This window comes from Elephas maximus, chromosome 4 (assembly GCF_024166365.1).
Source record: "Elephas maximus indicus isolate mEleMax1 chromosome 4, mEleMax1 primary haplotype, whole genome shotgun sequence".
NCBI classification, from domain to species: Eukaryota; Metazoa; Chordata; class Mammalia; order Proboscidea; family Elephantidae; genus Elephas; species Elephas maximus.
Window position 1 is genome coordinate 30248968 of NC_064822.1, and position 20719 is coordinate 30269686.

General features: G+C 36.8%; 1 protein-coding gene across 1 annotated transcript in view; it reads right to left on the bottom strand.

The window, feature by feature from the left end:
• Positions 1-20719, bottom strand: part of GPR158 (G protein-coupled receptor 158) — a 567445-nt gene that overhangs the window by 393529 nt on the left and 153197 nt on the right. The window lies entirely within an intron of this gene.

Genomic DNA, 20719 nt, shown 5'->3' on the forward strand with positions numbered 1-20719 from the left:
CTTATTTGGTTGGAAATAGAGTCTTTGCATATGTAATTAGTTAACATAAGATCATAATGGAGTAGGGTTTGACCTAATTCTGTATGGTTGGTTTCCTTACAAGAAGAAGAGACACAGAGAGATGCACAGATGAAGAGGAAAGAAAGTTGAGTGAAGACAGAGGCAGAGATTGGAGTTATGATGCCACAAGTCAAGAAATGCCTAGGACCACCAGAAGGTAAAAGAAGCAAAGAAGGATTCTTCCCTATAGCCTTTGAAGGAAGCATGACCCTACAGACACCTTGATTTCAGACTGCTAACCTCCAAAACTCTGAGAAAATAAATTTCTGCTGTTTTAACCCACCTGTTTGTGGAAATTTGTTACTGCAACCCTGGGAAACTAACACAAACGTTATCCAATCAGAATTGATGACATCTATATGAGAAAAAAAACAAAAAACTTCACTTTTTTTTCATATAATAATTTCGGAAACACTGGTGGCGTAGTGGTTAAGTGCTACAGCAACTAACCAAAGGGTTGGCAGTTCAAATCCTCCAGGCACTCCTTGGAAACTCTATGGAGCAGTTCTACACTGCCCTATAGGGTCGCTATGAGTGGGAATCGACTCGACGGCACTGGGTTTGGTGGTTTTTTGGTATATAATAATTTGAATTATAAACAATACCCTTTTTTATTCTGTTAGCCAATTGTTTCAAAATCCAGACTCCTTTGTATGTTGTACATTAGAAGTAAAAATCTTCATTCAGTGTTTAAAACAAAAAAGTCCAAAGTATTCTATGTGAAGAATGTAACTCCTTTATAAAACAAATTTAAAAGAAACTTTTTCATTTATGCTATCGTGACCTCAAACTGTTGCTGACAAAACAGTTTAGAAAACAAACAAGTACTGTATATACAGTTATGCTTGTTCTTGTTACAAGCTGCTGTCAAGTTGGCGCCAACTCATGATAATCTTATGAATAACAGAATGAAAATTTGCCCAGTACTATGCCATGTTTGTGATTCCTTGTATGTTTGGGATCATTGTTGCAGCTACTGCATAAATCCATCTCATTAAGGGTTTCCCTCCTTTTTTCTGACTCTCTACCAAACACAAAGTCTTTTTCTAGCTATTGGTCTTTCCTGATGACATATTCAAAGTAAATGACCCCAAGTCTCACAATCCTCCCCTCTAAGGAATATTCTGGTTACATTTCCTTTAAGACTGATTTGTTCATTCTTCTGGAAGCCCATGGTATATTCAACATTCTTCATCAACACCACAGTTCGAATGTATCGATTCTTCTGTCTTCTTCCTTCTCCAGCTTTCAAATGCATATGATGCAACTGAAAAGGCCATGACTTGGGCCAGGAGCGCCTTAGTCATCAAAGTGACATCTTTAATTTTTAACGCTTTAAAAAGATCTTTTGCGGCAGATTTGCCCAATGCAACACGTCATTTGATTTCCATAGTGCTTCAAAGGACATTGATTGTTGATCCACGCAGAATGAAATCATTGACAAATTCTCCCCCCCCCCCACCACGTTTATCATGATTTTGGCGATTTACTTCCAAAGATCACAGCATTGAACACTATGGAGCGCAGTTTCACCCTGAAACATATGGGGTTGCCATGAGTTGGAATCAACTCAACAGCAAGTTATACTTACAGCTGAAGAAATTAAGTAGAAAACTGTAACTTAATTGGAAGGTGTAAAGTCCCTTCTTATTGGGGAAAAGAGACATGAAGATTTTATCTTCTTAGCAACTTTATTAAGAGATCTCAGGGTAGAGAAATGGAAACAACAAACTAAAAGATTCTTTTTAATTAGTTCAAATGCCTAGGTAGGGAAAAATAGAAGACTTGCAACTGAGAGAGAAGATTTAATTAATAAATAAGGAATAAAAAGAAGTAAAACTGCTGCAAAACCAGGATGTTGAAGATTAGAATTTATCCAAAGATTTGGGCAACCTACCTTTTAATTCAAAGCCAGGACTCTGGCTGCGTTGATAAAGCAAAAAGTAAAAAATTGAGAAAGATAAAAGTACACTTTAAGCTGCTTAAGAGAATGAATTTGTACTTCAAGAAAATTAGAAGTTCCATTTTAAATTTAAAAAATATATTAACAGGCTAATTTGCAACAATTTTCTTTTAATAAAGGAAATTTTTGAAAGTATGTTCTTTTAATTTAATGGCAAAAATCCATTGTTTTAGGATAACAAAGCCAGTCTAAATCCATTTTTTAAAACTTGTTTTAAAATGTTGTTTTGAAAATTATCTATTTTGCTGGATAATTCTATTTGAAGTCAAAAGTTTGTTAAATTAAAAAACAAATATTCAATAGTAAATCAAGATGGGAAGATTAGAATTAAAGCAGGTAAATTCAAAGAGATTCCAACATCTGGAACCTTAAAGTTAAGCCTTAATATATAAAATAGCCAGATTATAGGAACAATGTATGAGAAGTATCCTATTAATATTACAGAACATAGTCTATTATTACTATTATTTGCTAGCACTTACTGAGTGTCCATTATATGTCAGGCACTCTGTTAGGCATAACCCTTACAATATCCACACATTTACTCATTTTATCCAAATGGAACCTGAGGTTCAGCAATGTTAAATGCGTTTCCCAAAGTCCTCAGCTATGAAGTGGCAGAAATGGGATTTTACCCAGATATGACTCTCTCTCAAGTCTAGGATTCTCTTTCCACTGTATAACACAGAAAACATATAAAAATTTCTGAGATTTCACTGTTCTTGAGTAGGCATTTCAAGTCATCAAAAGGAGTCTAAAAGCACAATTATACCACTATGGCACAAAGAGAAACTCAAATCTAGACATCTTGCCTCAAAATCTCATTTTCCTTCTATATCTTATGGTCTACAAGCAACTGATACCTATGTGGCCTGGTCACTATACTGACTTAGCACAAAATCTCTTATGTCCATCTGAGTTAGGCCAGATTATGCTAAAGGAGAGATAGAGGTTAAGAGATAAAACGGAGTGCATTTCATGGTTTATGAAATGATGACACCCAGGTGGTAGGATTGAAACATAAGTGGTATAAATTAAGGACAATGGAAAAGAAAAGCTGATGCTTCTGTTGAATTCATGTCTTATGTTCTTTGTTCCTGGTCAAAATAATTGTTGTTAGGTGCCATCAAGTCAGTTCTGACTCATAGCAACCATATGCACAACAGAACGAAACACTGCCCGGTTCTGCACCATCCTTACAATCGTTGTTATGCTTGAGCTCATTGTTGTGGCCACTGTGTCAATCCACCTCGTTGAGGGTTTTCCTCTTTTCCACTGACCCTGTACTCTGCCAAGCATGATGTCCTTCTCCAGGGACTGATCCCTCCTGACAACATGTCCAAAGTATGTAAGATGCAGTTTTGCCATCCTTGCCTCTAAGGAGCATTCTGGTTGCACTTCTTCCAAGACAGATTTGTTCATTCTTTTGGCAGTCCATGGTATATTCAATATTCTTCACCAACACCACAATTCAAAGGCGTCAACTCTTCTTCGGTCTTCCTTATTCATTGTCCAGCTTTCACATGCATGTGATGCGATTGAAAATACCAAGGCTTGGGTCAGGCACACCTTAGTCTTCAGGGTGACATCTTCGCTCTTCAACACTTTGAAGAGGCCCTTTGCAGCAGATTTTCCCAATGCAATGCGTCTTTTGATTTCTTGACTGCTGCTTCCATGGCTGTTGACTGTGGATTCAAGTAAAGTGAAATCCTTTGCAACTTCAATCTTTTCTCCATTTATCACGATGTTGCTCATTGGTCCAGTTGTGAGGATTTTTGTTTTCTTTATGTTGAGGTGTAATCCATACTGAAGGCTGTGGTTTTGATCTTCATTAGTAAGTGCTTCAAGTCCTCTTCACTTTCAGCAAGCAAGGTTGTGTCATCTGCATAAGGCAGGGTGTTCCTCCAATCCTGATGCCCTGTTCTTCTTCATATAGTCCAGCTTCTCAGATTATTTGCTCAGCATACAGATTAAATAGGTAAGTGAAAGAATACAACCCTGATGCACACCTTTCCTGACTTTAAACCAATTGAAACAGTAGAAAACAATTCTCTGGAATCTCAAATTATATTTACACACTTGCCTCATTTATTTATACATAGATTCTTTCAAACAAACCCCTTAAGACTGTGACAAAACTCACCCATAAATCTATTAATTTAATCCAAGCTTCACATTTTACAAAGTAAGAAACTGAGGCTCAGATAGACTTAGAATCTTGTCCCAGTCTGCAAAGCTAGCAATGTCAGAGTTAGGAATAGAAACTAGATCTTCAAACTCTTGGTAAAGTTCTTAGGATATTGAGTATATCACACAATAAACAAGTAAGTGAGTCACAGAAAGCTGATTATAATACAGGTCAAGGTTAAAAACAATGGGTAGATGGCCAGTTTTACTACCTAGGCTTCCGCTACAGGACAAAGAATGACACTGAAGGATGAATTGTACTGATCTCCCAGTTCATTACTGTGCTGAAACAGCATGAGAGAAATGTCAAACCTACCTAGAGAATGCTTCATGACTCCAACTCAACTATCAGATTACTTCGACACTCAACAAGTATTTATGGAGAGGCAGTAGACTCAGCCTGTAGTTGAATCCCAGGCCCACTACTTCCTAAATATGTAATGTGGGCAAGTTACTTAGCCCCTCTGCCTCAGTTTCCTCTTCTGTAAAACAGGAATAATAATAGTAACTTTCTTATAAAATTGTTGTGAGAATAAATGAATTAATACCTATAAAGTCCTTAAAGCCACATCTGAAATGTTGTAAGCACTTCATAAGTGTTAGTCATGATTATTCTTGTTTGATACTTGTATCGGGCATTTATCTGAGCACTAGGAATACAGAAATAAGCAAGACGAACTCACTGTCCTCAGGAAGTTTTCATTTTAATGTAAGAAAGAGAAGATGGATAGATAGACAGACAGACAGATGGGTGGGTGGCCAGGCAGTCAGACAGTATAATGACAGGTAGGGATAAATGCTGTACAAAAGAGTAAAGCAGGGTATGTAACTGAGGAGGCTATGTGTAGCAGATGTTGCTGGTGCCTCACTCAGATGCCTCTCTACCAGATTATGTACTCACTCTTTGCTGCTGTGAAGGCTGCCTGCTAAGGGCTCTTGGCTGCTCCCGTTTTGGAGAATTGCCCTAAACTGAACGGGAGCTACCCCACCTGGTAGATTGTTTCCCAACAGTGGTAGTGTTCTTGCCTTCCATGTAAGAGACCTGGGTCCAATTCCCAGCCAACGTACCTCATGCACAGTCAACCACCCATCTGTCAGCGGAGGCCTGTGTGTTGCTATGATGCTGAACAGATTTCAGCAGAGCTCCCAGACTAAGATGGACTAGGAAGAAAGCCTGGTGATCTATTTCTGAAACCAGCCAATGAAAACTCTATGAATCGTAATCTGCAACAGATCCGACTTGCAACAAATCATGGGGATGGTGCAGAACCCGGAAGCATTTTGTTCCATTGTGCACGGGTTCATCTTGGGTCAGGGGCGACCCAATTGCAGCTAAAAACAACAATAATTAGGACACACACAAAATAATCCAGACTATTATACAGCACATCAGCAAACGAGCTGTGATCCAAGCAAAGGGATTACGGATTGGTTCTCTCCAAACTATTTCATGTGAATTCTCAATACAGACTCCACCAGTGATTGTTAAATTCCATGATAAATATCTCATTGTATTCATGACACAATGAAAGCCATGAGAATAATTGGGCTTCCTTGTAAGCACAACTCAGATGCTGGGTAAGGGGATGCAGGGTAACCAGAGCCCAAATGAGTGAGCTGATGGCACTTTAGAGGGAACAGAGGTGTACTCATGCAGCAGCACAAGCCTAGAGCTTACCTGTGAGATCAAACAACAGCAGGCAGCTGACAACAGCAAGCAGGTGACACCAGCAGATGACACCTGCAGGCAGCTTGCAGAAGCAGGCTATCTCGCCTCGACCTTCACAGGAGCCTGGCTGCCCTTCCTTTTTGCTGCATGAATAAATTCATTTCATTTCCCACTTATTCTCTCATATCTACTTAGCATTAGGAAGACAAATATTTCCACTTGAGGCCATACAAGATTTGGACACAGAGTTGCTAACAAAAAAACATTAGGATAAAGTATTTATCAGGTATAATCTGATAAGTACTAATTCTGAATTATCAGATACATTTTATTAGTACTTTAAAAGTTGGCTCACACACACATGCACATGCACACATGTATAACAGTGTATAATGCAACACAAAATCCCATGTTTCAAATGAGGCATACGTCCCTAAACTACATAGTCTAATGGAGCTTCCTTCCAGGAATCTGCACACAAAATACTAATGCTGTAATCAGAGGTTAGAGCATTATAAAAAACAAAAAGCATTAAGGATGATAAGCTCAGTACTAACAAACTTTGCATGTATATATAAAATAAAGTGTATTTCAAAGTTATGTACCAAAACAAATCAAGTAGGACATCTGAAGTCAGACAAAATAGGTAAAGCCTTAAGTCTTCTTAGTTTTCTGAGATAAACTCCTATTTTATTAATGCCTAATAATATCTTCTGAAAAAAGAACAATTAAAAATAAATGAATTTTTCATTTATTTAAATTTTTTCTCAAAAGGTAGTCATTGATGTTAGAAGTTCTATATAACACAGACCTCCAGTTAATAAAAGTCATCTTTTATCAATATGCTCATATTTCCCAATTCTTTCATTTCATGACTAGACTAAACATAGCATATTCATCTATAAATGGAGCTACTCAAGGCAGAAAGTGGTATGTATAGACCAGTACAGTTAATACCAGGCAAGGCCATTCAGCTGGTGTCCTGAAGGATAATTGACATGGTGGTATCATAAGAAGTGATTGGAGAGGGCAGGTTGGGGAGGAATGAGAAGAGGAAACTATCTTATTCTCCAGTTAGTCAGTAATTTTACAATTACTGTGTAACTCTTTGGAGCTTAGAGGTTTTCTTTTCATGGTTTCTGGAGAGATCATTCATAATGGCTAGAAGTATGCAAGGTCCCAAGAGAATCAGTCTCTGCTTGTGTGTTGCTATGATGCTGAACAGGTTTCAGCAGAGCTTCCAGACTAAGAAAGAAAGAAAGGAAGAAAGGCCTGGCAATCTAATTCCAAAAATCAACCACTTAAAAGCCTTATGATTATGCTAAGTGAAATAAGTCAGTCACAAAAGGACAAATATTGTATGATCTAATTATATGAAATATCTAGAATAGGCAAGTATATAGAGACCAAAATTTATTAGTTGTTTCCAGGGGAAAATGGAAGGCAAAGAGAAAGGAAGGCACAATGCTTAGCAAAATCAAGTTTCTGTTAAGGGTGATAGAAAAATTCAGAACGGTTTATGGTAACGGTTCAACAACATGATGAACATAATTAATCCCACTGAATTGTACATGTGAAAACTGTAGAAAGGCACTTACCTATATACTTACCGTGATAATTAAAAAAAAAATACCCACCCCCCCCCCCCAAAAAAATTCCTATGGACACAAGGGTCCAATCAGTAACTGATCATGGGGATGGTGTAGTGTTAGGAAAAGTTTTGTTACTATGTGCATGGGGTCATCGTGAGTCAGGGACCAATTCAACAACAGCTAACAACAACAACTACCACCCTGAAGACAGTCAATGATTTCCTGACATAGCATACAAATGGCCACTCTCCTTGCCTCAAGGTAGGACTAAGTCTATGCTGTGCTTTCTGTTGTAGAGTTCCTCTGAAACCAGGCTGTAGCAAGAACCCCAGCTGATCCCACAACCTGCTTAGCTTTTTCCCCCTGCCATATAATATTTTTCACATTCCCCTTCTCCTGAGAGTACTTCCTCCATAAATGACTTTCACAAGAACCTCTACTGCCGACTCTGCTTCTAATATAACTGACCTAAAACACTATTTTTAAAAAGGGGGTCAGGGAGGTCTCCTTGAAGAGTTGCTATTTGACCAGGACTTGAAGAAGAGAGTTTTGCAAAGACCTGGAAAAAGTGTGTTAGCCAAAAAGAATGGCCTCAGTCTGGAGACAATTTACCATTTTTAAAGAATAAAAAGGACATGGTGAGCCATGAAAAGTTTTTATAGGTTTCATTCAAAAGGTAATGGGAACCGACTGGTCTGACCAGGGATACAGTAGATGGTTCCAGATAGAATGGGAGAAAAATGTAGAACAAAATTCAAATTTCTAAAAAAGGCCAGACTTAGTGGACCAACACTTAGTGGCTAGAAGAACCCCGGGACTATCGCCCTAACATATCCTTTGAAACTTGAAATTGAAGTTACTCCTGGAGGTCACCTTTCAGCCAAATAATAGATTGGCTTATAAAATAAACAATGGCACCTATGTTTAAGGTGCTCCTTGAAACAATCCACTATGTGAGACCAAATAGCCAACATTTACACAAAAGCGAAGATGAGAAGGCAAGGAGGTGAAGGGGAGCTTGATCAATGGAAACAGAACAAACAGAATGGAAATGATGAGAATGCTGACATGTTGTGAAGATGGTAACCAATCACAGAGCAATCTGTGTAAGAATTGTTAAATGGGAACCCAATTTGCCATGTAAACTTTCACCTAAAATACAATAAAGTTTTTTTTTTTTTTTTTTAATAAAAGGAAAAATTTCTAACATCAGCAATGAGCACTCTGAGAAGGAAATAAAGGAAGCAATTCCATTTACAATATCATCTAAAAGAATAAAATACTGAGGAATAAATTTAGCCAGGAAGGTGAAAGATTTATATACAGAAAACTATAAAATGTTACTAAAAGAAATTAAGGAAAGCCTAAATAATGGAGGGCAAAAAAAGAAAATAATGCTATGCATCAACATATCAACTTTGCTACGCTATGATTCTCAGGGGTTTGACAAATACTATGCAATCATCTTCCTTTTTGTGATCTAATGTGAGCAGCCAATCAGTTGAAAGGGGTGTTTCCTTGGGGGTGTGGTCTGTCTCCAGTACATAAATAGATGTTCTGGCAAAGCTTGCACTCTTTTGATCCTGCACTCGTCTCATCACTTGACCTCTGCTTCTTGAGAGGTGAGAAGCCTTCAGTCTACCACCTGACCCATGGGTTTGGGACTTGCCAGCCCCCACAATTGTGTGAGCCATTTCCTCACAATTGCATGAGCCATTTCCTTGAAGTAAATTTCCTTCTCTACATGTATTTATACACATTTCACTGGCTTTGCTTCTGTAGATAACTCAGACTGAGGCAGAAAGACATTCCATGTTCATGACTTAATATTGTTAAGATTTCCATACTACTCAAAGCAATTTATAGATTCAATCCAATTCCTATGAAAATTCCAAAAGCCTTCTTTGCAGAAATGGAAAAGCCAATCCTCGAATTTATATGAAATGACAAGAGGCCCTGAATAGTCAAAGCAACCCTGAAAAAGAAGAACAGAGCAGGAGGACTCACACTTTCCGATTTCAAAACATACTAAAAAGCTACAATATTCAAAACAGGCTAGTAATGGTATAATGATGGAAATATAGAACAACAGAATTGAATTGAGAATCCAGAAATAAACCAACACATTTATGGTCAACAAGGGTGCTAAATTCATTCAATGAGGAAAGGATATCTCTTTAATAAATGGTGCTGGGACAACTGGATTTCCACATGCAAAAGAATGATGCTTAATATATATGTCACACAATATACGAAAGTTAATTCAAAATGGATAGGAGACCTAAATGTGAGATTTAAAACTGTAAAACTCTTAGATGAAAACATAGGGGTAATTTTTCAGGAGCTAGTTTTAGAAAACGGATCCTAGGATACAACACCAAAAGCACAAGCAGCAAAAGACAGAATAGATGAATTGGACTACATTAAAATCAAAAACTTTTTTGCATAAAAGTACATTATCCACAAAGTGAATAGACAATGTACAGATTGGAAAAAAATAATTAGAAACCATATATCTGATAAGGGTTTAATATACAGAATATATAAAGAACTCTTACAACTCAACACAAAAAGACAAATGCCTAACAGATACATGAGGAAATGCTCACGATCGTTACCCACTAGAGAAATGCAAATCAAAACTACAATGAAATACTATCTCACCTCAACAAAGCTAGCACTAATCCAAAAAACACAAAATACTAAATGTTGGAGAGGTTGTGGAGAGACTGGAACACTTATACACTGCTGGTGGGAATGTAAAATGGCAAAACCACTTTGGAAAACGATTTGGCACTTCCTTAGAAATAGAAGTACCATACGATCCAGCAATTCCACTCCTTGGAATATATCCTAGAGAAATTAGAGCTGTCACACAAATAGATACATGCACACCCATGTTCATTTCAGCACTGTTCACAATAGCAAAAAGGTGGAAACAACCTAGGTGCCCACTGACAGACAAATGGATAAAAAACTTATGGTACATTCACACAATGGAATACTATGCAATGATAAAGAACAATGAAGAATCTGTGAAACATTTCACAACATGGATGAATCTGGAAAGAATTATGCTGAGTGAAATTAGTCGGTCGCAAAATGACAAGTATTGTGTGAGACCACTATTAAAAGAACTCAAGAATAGATTTAAACACAGAAGAAAAGATTATTTGATGATTATGGGGGGAAGTGAAGGGGGATAGGGAAATTCACTAACTAACTAGATAGTAGACAAGAATTATTTTAGGTGAAGGGAAGGTCAACACACAATACAGGGGAAGTCAGCACAACTAGACTAAACCAAAACTGAGAAGTTTCCTGAATACAACCAAACACTTCGAGGGACAGAGTAGCAGGGACTGGGGTCTGATCCCCATGGTTTCAGGGGATATCTAGGTCAATTGTCATAACAAAGTTTATTAAGAAAATGTTCTGCATCCCATTTTGGTGAGTGGCATCTGGGGTCTTAGAGGCTTGCAACAGCCATCTGAGATATATCAATTGGTCCCAACCCACCTGGAGCAAAGGAGAATGAAGAACACCAAAGACACAATGAAAATATTAGCCCAAGAGACAAAAGTGCCACATAAACCAGAGACTCCATCAGTCTGAGACCAGAAGAACTAGATGGTGCCTGGCTACCACCAACGACCGCCCTGACAAGGAACAAAACAGAGAGTTCCCTCATGGAGCAGGAGAACTCAAATTCACACGGTGCAGAACTCAAATTCACAAAAAAAGATCAGACTTAATGGTCTGACTGAGACTAGAGGAACCCTCGAAGCCATGCCCCCCAGACTCCCTGTTAACACAGAACTAAAACCATTCCCAAAGACCACTCTTCAAACAAAGATTAGACTGGACTATAAACCATGAAATAATACTCATGAAGAGTATACTTCTTAATTCAAGCAGACACATGAGTCCAAATGGGTGGCTCCTGTCTGGAGGCAAGATGAAAAAACAGAAAGGGACAGGAACTGGTTGGATGGACACAGGAAACCCAGAGTGGAAAGGGGGAGTGTGCTGTCACATTATAGGGATTGCAACTAGTGTCACATAACAGTATGTGTATAGATTTTTGTATGAGAAATTAACTTGAGCTGTAAACTTTCACCTAAAGCACTATATACATATATATAAACAGCTTAATCAAAAAATGGGCAAAGGACTTGAATAGACATTTCACCAAAGAAGTTATAAAAATGGCCAACAAGCACATGAAAAGATGCTCAGAGTCATTAGTCACAGGGAGATGCAAATTAAAATGAAATACAATCTCACCCCTACTAGAAAGGTTATATCAATATAAGTATGCATAAATATGTACAAGAAGGCATATATGAATAACTAGACATATGTATATACATGTTTATGTGTGCTGCATATATTTTCAAGTATAAAATAAAGCACATAGGGGGCACAGTTATGGATACTTCCTACCTAGGTTTATACTCAAATGACACCTCACGGGATTGGTCTACTGGGTTTGAGGGCTTAGGACCCTAGTCTTGTGGGACAACTCAGTCAATTGGCATAATATAGTTCATAAAGACAATGTTCTACATCCTAGTTTGGTGAGTAGCGTCTGGGCTTTAAAAGCTTGTGAGATGCCATCTAAGATACAACTATTGGCCTCTACCAATTTGGAGCTAAAGAGAAAGAAGGAAACCAAAGACTCAAAGAAGAAACTAGTCTACAGGAGCAATAGTCTACATGAACAATGGCATCACCTACCTCGAGACCAGAATAACTAGATGGTGCCCAGGTACCACTACCGACCATTCTGACCAGTTACTCAGTAGATGATACTGGACAGAATGGGAGAAAAATGTAGAACAAAACTCAAATTCCTAAAAAAAAAAGGCCAGACTTACTGGACTAGTAGAGATTAGAAGAACCCCCAAGGCTATCACTCTGAGATACTCTTTAAACTTGGAACTCAAACCACTTCCAGAGGTCATCTTTCAGCCAAATGACAGATTCACTCATAAAATAAATAATATCACCACCAGTAAGCACTGTGCGCCTGAAAATAATCATTTGGATGAAACCAAATGGTTAACATTTACCCTAGACCAAAGATGAGAAGGCAAGAGAGGACAGGGAATTAATGGAAACAGAGCAACCAAAATGGAAATAACAAGAATGCTGATATATTGTGAAGAATGTAACCAATGTCACTGAACAATATGTATAGAAATTGTTAAATGAAAACCTAATTTCCTGTGCAAACTTTCACCAAAAAAAAAAAAAAAAGAAGAGCGAAATTAAAAAAAAGAAAATTTAAATAAATGTTGGTGAAAATGTGAAGAAATTAGAATCCTAGTGCATTGCTGGTAGAAATGTAAAACAGTGTAGCAGCTGTGGAAAATGGTTTGATGGTCCCTCAAAGAGTCAAACATAGAACTGTCATATGATCTAGAAATTCTACTTCTACCTAGGTTTATACCCAAATGACTGGAAAGCAGGGGCACAAAGAGACACTTGGACACCAATGCTCATTGCAGCATTATCCACACGAGCCAAAAGGTGGAAACAACCCAACAGTTCATCAACAGATAAATGGAAAAACAAAATATGGTATATCCATACAATGGAATATTATTCAGCTATAAAAAGAAATGAAGTACTGAAACATGCTACAACATGGATGAACCCTGAAAACATTATGCTGAGTGAAAAAAGGCACTAAAGGACAAACCTTGTATGATCCCACTTATATGAAATATCTATAACAAGCAAATACCCAGAGATAAAAATCTATTAATGGTTATCAGGGGCTAGGAGGAGGGATCAATAGGGAGTTACCGCTTAAGGGGTACTGAGTTTCTGTAAAGGGTGAACAAAAATATGTGGAGATGGATAGAGATGATGGTTACTCAACATGATGAATGCAATTAGTGCCACTGAATTGTACACTTAATAATGGTGGAAATGCCAAATGTTATGTTAGATATATTTTAGAATGATGAAAAAAAAAAAAGACATGATGGTTTAAACTACAGACTAGACAGTAAAAGTAATGAGAAGTACTTGGATGCAGAATATATTTTGAAGAAAAGAGTGCCCAATAATAGATTTATAGTGTTTTTTTTCAGAAACAGGATTAAGGATGACTTTAAGGATTTTGGCTACCTGCCGGTGAGATGGGGAAATAATTACATGGGGAAGACTAAGGAAAGGAGCAGGTTGAGAAAAGGATGGGTAAAGAAAATATTCAAAGGAAATGAATTCAAAGCAGTCAATTTCTATGCCCTCTTCTTCAGTATTAAGTCAGTGTAGATTAGAACATTATCAGTTGTTAATAATGCTTTTTTACTTTCAGATTTTATGTACTTTATAGTTCTAGATATTTCCCTGACAAGCTAGACATCCTGACCAAAGATTTGACATCATGTGACTCATAGATATGACCAATATCTTACTCCAGTGTGAGCTTATGTTTTAAGAAGGCAAAGAGAATTTCAATGCCTGTGGAGAATTTGCTTCCATTTTCTTAGTAAGGAGACAAAAAAGGAAGTTTTCAGCAATATTAGTACACCTGCTTGAGCAGTTCTCTTTTACTGCACAGATCACCTCCCCTTTACCTGATAGAAGGAATTACATCCAAATCATAAAGCCTAGCTTTTCTTTCCATATTCCTCTCATTACCTGTGTTTTCACCTGTCATGGAGCACTTTCTCAATTTATTGCAAAGATAAAGCAGTGGTAGCCTTATTTCCAAAAAGTACAAAATGATTCACCATCATCAAAGCCAGCCCAGTGAGTCACAAGCCTGACTCAGAAAGCTCAGTAAGATGTCTCTATGAACTGAAATTATCTTTCCGAGCAAACTAAGTTGATTTAAAAAGGGATTTCCACCCCTTCTTTTTTTTTAATTATAAGAGAGTATTCAAATGAAGACATGATTTTAATATTGATTAAAAATCTGTTAAATCATAGTGACTTATGAAGTTTATCCCACTATCCTCCTTCTAAAGATGTTTTGTTTGCTTAATCTTAGTCAGTAGTCCTTTTCTTGTTCCAAGTAACTGGAATCTCATTCATCTTCTATTGCTGATTGATTATATAATAGAAATATAAATGTCATTGATGAAACAATTACAGAAGAAAAGGAAATTTATTCATAAACAAACTTACATCACTTAAAGATTCAGTTATCAGTTTAAGAACTGTATTAAAATCCCTAAATCAAAGTCCAAGAGAGAGGATGATCCATAGGATCAAGTGTATAACTTATTACGAAGAAAAAATACCTGCATCTACCTTTCTAGCAGTCTCTTTCTCCAGCCCTAAACACCTAGAAAAGTATAGTGCCTACAAGAACCTTGTCTGAGATTTGATCAATATTCTCGCAAATTAGCTTCAAAAGAAAACAACACCAATAAATAACAATATGATTGCCACTTTTTGAGAGCCTACTATTTGCTAGCCATTGTGTTGAGTACACAATATTTTATTGAATCTTCCAAATAAAGATCAACCTTATTGTGAAGGTTATCCCCCTTTACTTAAAACATACTTAGTCAGAAGTACCACACCTACTACCTAAATGGGAGAGTCAGGGTCTAGGTTCAGTTTCAGGGTCCAATATCTCCGCTGAGGCCACACAGCAGTGATGTTATAACACAGGTTATTCTTCAGAAGGATGCAATCAGAGGATAAACAGTGAAAATTCCTCTGTTCTCTGCTGGAAAAGGAATTCTAAATTCATGAGGCACCAGTGATACTTGTATGGGAGGTATATTTTTTACAGTTAATTCACAAAGAAAATACTGTAAAATCTCAAAGGATTGTTTAGAAATCAATGAAATATTTCCTTGGCCAGGAACAGTAGAAAAAAAATTTTTTTTATACTAATAGCAAAACATACCTTTTGTTTACTTCCTTTGTAACTGATCAAATTTCTCACTTATTTCCCAGTGAGAAAAATTACATTCAACTCACAATGACTGATTTCTCCTTCCATCATATTTTATAACTTTTACTTTATCATCATCCATCATTATTTGCTTACTTAATTAACCACATAATTCTGGACAAAAAAGTTTCCTTTGTAAAAACTAATGTAGTCATTCTTGGAGAAAATTAATCAGTCTAAACAGAAAATACTGAATTTTGTCCAAGAAATGTGCACACGTGCACATGTACTCAACACATACACAGAAGCAACTCTTGTGTTTGTAAAATTTGGCTCAAATTTGTGTGATTTAGGTTAATATCTTTAAGTTTTATTCTTTTCTTTATTGGCCTCAAATTTTCTGCTCTTTTGACAAGTCATTATGCTAACCTTAGCTATATCTATTTCTCACTCCCAAACTCTTTATTCCCTCATTCAATTACATAAGGCTAATGATCTGGTGATAAAAGGGGACTGATGGAAGGTTGCATGGAAAAGCATAACTCTAAGGTCAATGAAATGCTTTAAATTGTCTGCTCATCATGAGAAAATTTATCCAAAAGAAAAGGAAAAAATTTCCATTAAAAGTAAGCCTGAAAGATTATTTTTAAGACAAAAGGACAAACATCTCATTCCAAAGAGACTTTATAAACTCTAAAGTAAGCTCAATTATTAATTTAAATGTTTCCTTAAAATGTATTATGGTATGCTAACTCTGGTTCTATCACATTAACAACACTAAATATATATAAAAATGTATGTCATAAAAAACAGCCCTTTGAGCAATCCCATTCCTAGCCATATACCCAAAAGAATTAAAAGCAGGAATGTAAACAGAAGCCTGTATGCCGATGTTCACTGCAGCATTAACCACAGAGTAAAAAATGGAAACAACCTAAATGTCCAGCAACAGAGGAATGAACACACATATAATGCAATATCACTCAGCCATAAAGAGAAATGAAGTTCTGCTACCTGTTACAGCATGAATGAATCTTGAAAACATTATGCTGAGCGAAATAAGTCCGTCACAAAAGGACAAGTATTGTATGATGCCAATTATATAAAATGTCTAGAATATGCAAGTTTATAGATCCCAAAGTTTACTAGTGGTTATTAGTGATGCGTGGAAGACAGGGCAGAAAGGAAGACACAATGCTTAGGGGACACAGAGCTTCTGTTAAGGGCAGTGGAAAAATTCAGTAGTAGTTCATTGTAATGGTTGAACAACGTGATGAGGGTAATTAGTGTCACTGGACTGTACATGTCAAGCCTGTAGAAATGACAAATGTTCTTTTATCTATATACCAAAAACAAACCCACTTCTGTCAAGTCAAAAAAGGACACTGTCCCTGTCCTGGAGAGAAAAAAAAAAAATCCCCATAATTCAAGGGTCTATTTGATACGAGCATTTTTTTTTTTTTTTTTTGATACGAGAGTGATATTGAAGCCACTGTATCCTCTGTATGATGGCAAACAAATTTCTCTATGGTCTCAGGAATAAGAATATTTGTCAATTCTCCTAATCAATCAGTATATTTTAATCTTTTTTAAACACTATAAATCAAGAATTGATTGCATTTCCCTCTTTGTGTGCCTACTCAAAGATAAATCTATGGCCTACATTTAGAATCTAATAGCATATGCTTTGTATATTACCTCACACATCTTTTATTTTTCCTACCTTTCTTCTAGATTCTTTCTTGCCTATTGTGGGGGCGGGGACTTTAGGTGAAAGTTTACACAGCAAATAGTTTCCCATGCAATAATTTATACACAAAGTGTTCCATAACATTGGTTGCAATCCCCAAAATGTGTCAGCACTTTCCCCATTTCTACCCTGAGTTCCTGGTTTCCATTTGCCCAGTTTTCCTGCCCTTTCCCACCTTCTCATCTTTGCTTTTGCACAAATGTTGCCCTTTTTGGTCTCATTTGTTGATTGTTCTAAGCAACACTTTCCTCAAGGGGGTTACTGTTTATTTTTTAGACCTGTCTGTTACTTGGCTGAAAGGTAATCTCCTGGAGTGGTATCTGATTCAAGGTAGAAGGGTGACTAAGGGCCATAGTCTCAGGGGTTCCTGCAGTCTCTATCAGACCAGTAAGTCTGGTCTTTTTCTATTAATTTGGATTTTGTTCTACATTTTTCTCCCGCTCTGTCTGGGACCCTCTATTGTGATCCTAGTCAGAGTGGTCCTTAGTGGTAGCTGGGCACCATCTAGTTCTGGTCTCAGGCTAGTGGAAGCTACAGTGCATGAGGGCCATTAGTCCTTTGGACTGTTTCCTTGAGTTTCTAGCTTTCTTCACTCTCTTTGCTTGGACAGGAAGAGACCAATAGTTATATCTTAGATGGCTGCTCCTGAGCTTTTAAGACCCTAGAAGCTACTCACAAAAGTAGGATGCAGAACACTGACTTTAAGAGCTATGTTACACCAATTGACCTAGATATCCCCCGAGACTATGGTCCACAGCCCTCAAGCTCAGTAACTCAGTCCTATGAAGTGTTTGGTTATGTCTAAGAAGTTTCCTGACTGTGCTCCCTGTGTGCTCCATTGTATATGCAACTACACATGCAACACATATGAATATGTATGTAGAAATATATACAATTTAGTCTATATATGCACATGGGTGTACTTTCATACTCCCTTCCATATCCAGCATACATATCTGCCTATGTATCCTCTAGTACTGTTTGTTATTACTGTTGTTGCAGGCTTGTATATGTTGTAGCATATAGCATAGTTACTTTTACTCTTGTTTACCTCTCAGTGTCTTTCTTTGTCTTGGTCATGTTGTGCTGACTTCCCCATATTGTGTACTGCCTTTCCACTCTCCAAAATTAACATGTGTCTAATATCTAGTTGGTGGTTTTCCCTCCCTCCCCCTCCCATAACTGGTAACCATCAAAGAATGTAACTTTCTGTGCGTAAACATTTTTTTAACTTTTTATAATGGAGGTCTCATACAATATTTGTCCTTCTGTGATTGACTTGTTTCACTCAGCAAAATGTCCTCCAGATTCATCCATGTCGTGAGGTGTTTCACGGATTCATCATTATTTTTATCGTTGCATAGTATTCCATTGTGTGTATGTACCACAGTTTGTTTATCCATTCATTCACTGATGAGTATTTAGGTTGTTCACATCTTTTTGCTATTGTGAATAATGCTGCAATTAACATCAGTGTGTATATGTCTATTCTTGTAACAGCTCTTATATTGTAGGATAAATACCTAGGAGTGGGATTGCTGGATCATATGGTATTTCTACTTCTACCTTTTTAAGGAAGCGCCATGCTGCCTTCCATAGTGATTGTACCATTTTACATTCCCAACAGCATTGTATAAAGAATTCCAATCTCCCTATAAGCTCCCCAGCATTTGTTGTTTTCTGATTTTTGGATCAGTGCCATTCTTGCCAGGGTGACATGGTATCTCAATGTAGTTTTGATTTGCATCTCTCTAAAAAAAAAAAAAAATTTTTTTTTTTTAGTGTCTAATGATCACATGCATATCTTCATGTGTTTGTTAGCCAGATGAATGTCTTCTTTGGTTAAGTGTCTGTTCATGTCTATTGCCCATTTTTTAATTCAATTGTCTTTTTGTTGCTGAGTTGCTAAAGTTTTCTATAAATTTTAGAGATTAGACCCTTGTTGGATATGTCATATCCAAAAATTATTTCCCAGCTTTTTACTCTTTTGGAGAAGACATTTGATGAGCATAAGTGTTTAATTTTTAGGAGGCCCCAATTATCTAGTTTATCAGCTTCTATTTTTGCATTTTTAGTTATGTTTGGTATTCTATTTATGCTGTGTATTTGGGACCCTAGTGTTGTCCTTATTTTTTATTCCATGATCTTTATAGTTTTAGATTTTACATTTATGTCTTTGACCCATTTTGAGTTACTTTTTGTGTAGGGTGTGAGGTATGGATCCTGTTTCATTTTTCTGAAGATTGATATCCAGTTTTGCCAGCACCAATTGTTAAAGAGGCTTTCTCTTTTCCATTTAATGAACTTTGACGCTTTGTTGAAGATAGCTGTCCAGAGGTGGATGGATTTACTCCTGGGTTCTCAATTCTGTTCCAGCGGTCTATGCAACTGTCCTTGTACCAATATGAGGTTGTTCTGACTCTGCTGTATAGTAAGTTCTGAAATCGGGGAGTGTGGGACATCCTACTTTGGTCTTCTTCAATAATGCTTTATTTATCTGGTACCTCTTTCCATATAGATTTGGTGATTAGTTTTTCCATCTCATTAAAGAATATTGTTGGAATTTGGAATGGGACTGCATTGTATATGTAGGTCACATTGGTCACACTGGGTAGTACTGACATTTTCACAACGTTAAGTCTTCCTATCCATGAGCATGGTATGTTTTACCATTTATATAGGTCTCTTTTAGTTTCTTGCAGTAGTGTTTTGTACTTTTCTTTGCATAAGTCTTTTATGTTCCCAGCTAAATTTATTCCTACACATTTTATCTTTTGGGGGCTATTATAAACGGTATTGTTTTCCTTTTCAAAGTTCTCTTTGTTGACAGAGAAATTCAACTGATTTTTATATGTTAATCTTGTACCCTGCCACTTTGCTGAATCCTTTTATTCATTTCAATGGTTTTCTTGTGAAATCTCTGGGATTTTCTATGTATAGGATCATGTCCTCTGCAAAAAGGGATAGTTTTACTTCTTCCTTACCAATTTGAATGCACTTTATTTCCCTTTCTTGCCTTGCTGCTCTAGCTAGGATTTCCAGGACAATACTGAATAAAAGTGGTGATAAAGGGGATCCTTGTCTGGTTCCAGTTCTCATTGGGGAATACTTTCAGTCTCTTTCCACTGAGAATAATGTTGGCTGTTGGTTTTCTATATATGCACTTAATTATGTTGAGGAATTTCCATTCTATTCTTATTTTGCTGAGAATTTTTATCAGGAATGGGTGTTGGACAGTATCAAAGGCTTTTTTTTTTTTTTTTGCACTGATTTAGATGATCATCTGATTCTTTTTGTTTTATTTATGTGGTGGATTATATTGATCAATTCTCTAATGTCAAATCATCCTTGCATCTCTGGTATGAATAACACTTGGTCATGATATATTTATTATTTTTCTTTATATGCCGTTGAATTCTATTGGCTAGAATTTTGTTGAGAAATTTTGTGTCTAAATTCATGAGGTATATTGGTCTATAATTTTCTTTTTCAGTGATATCTTTGTCTGGCTTTGACATCAGGGTTATACTGCCTCTAATCTTTATTATTTCCACTCTACTAGTGGTTGTGGGCTTCTTTTGTTGCTCTTTTTCTATTTGAGTTGTGCAGTTAAGATATTGATTTTGATCCT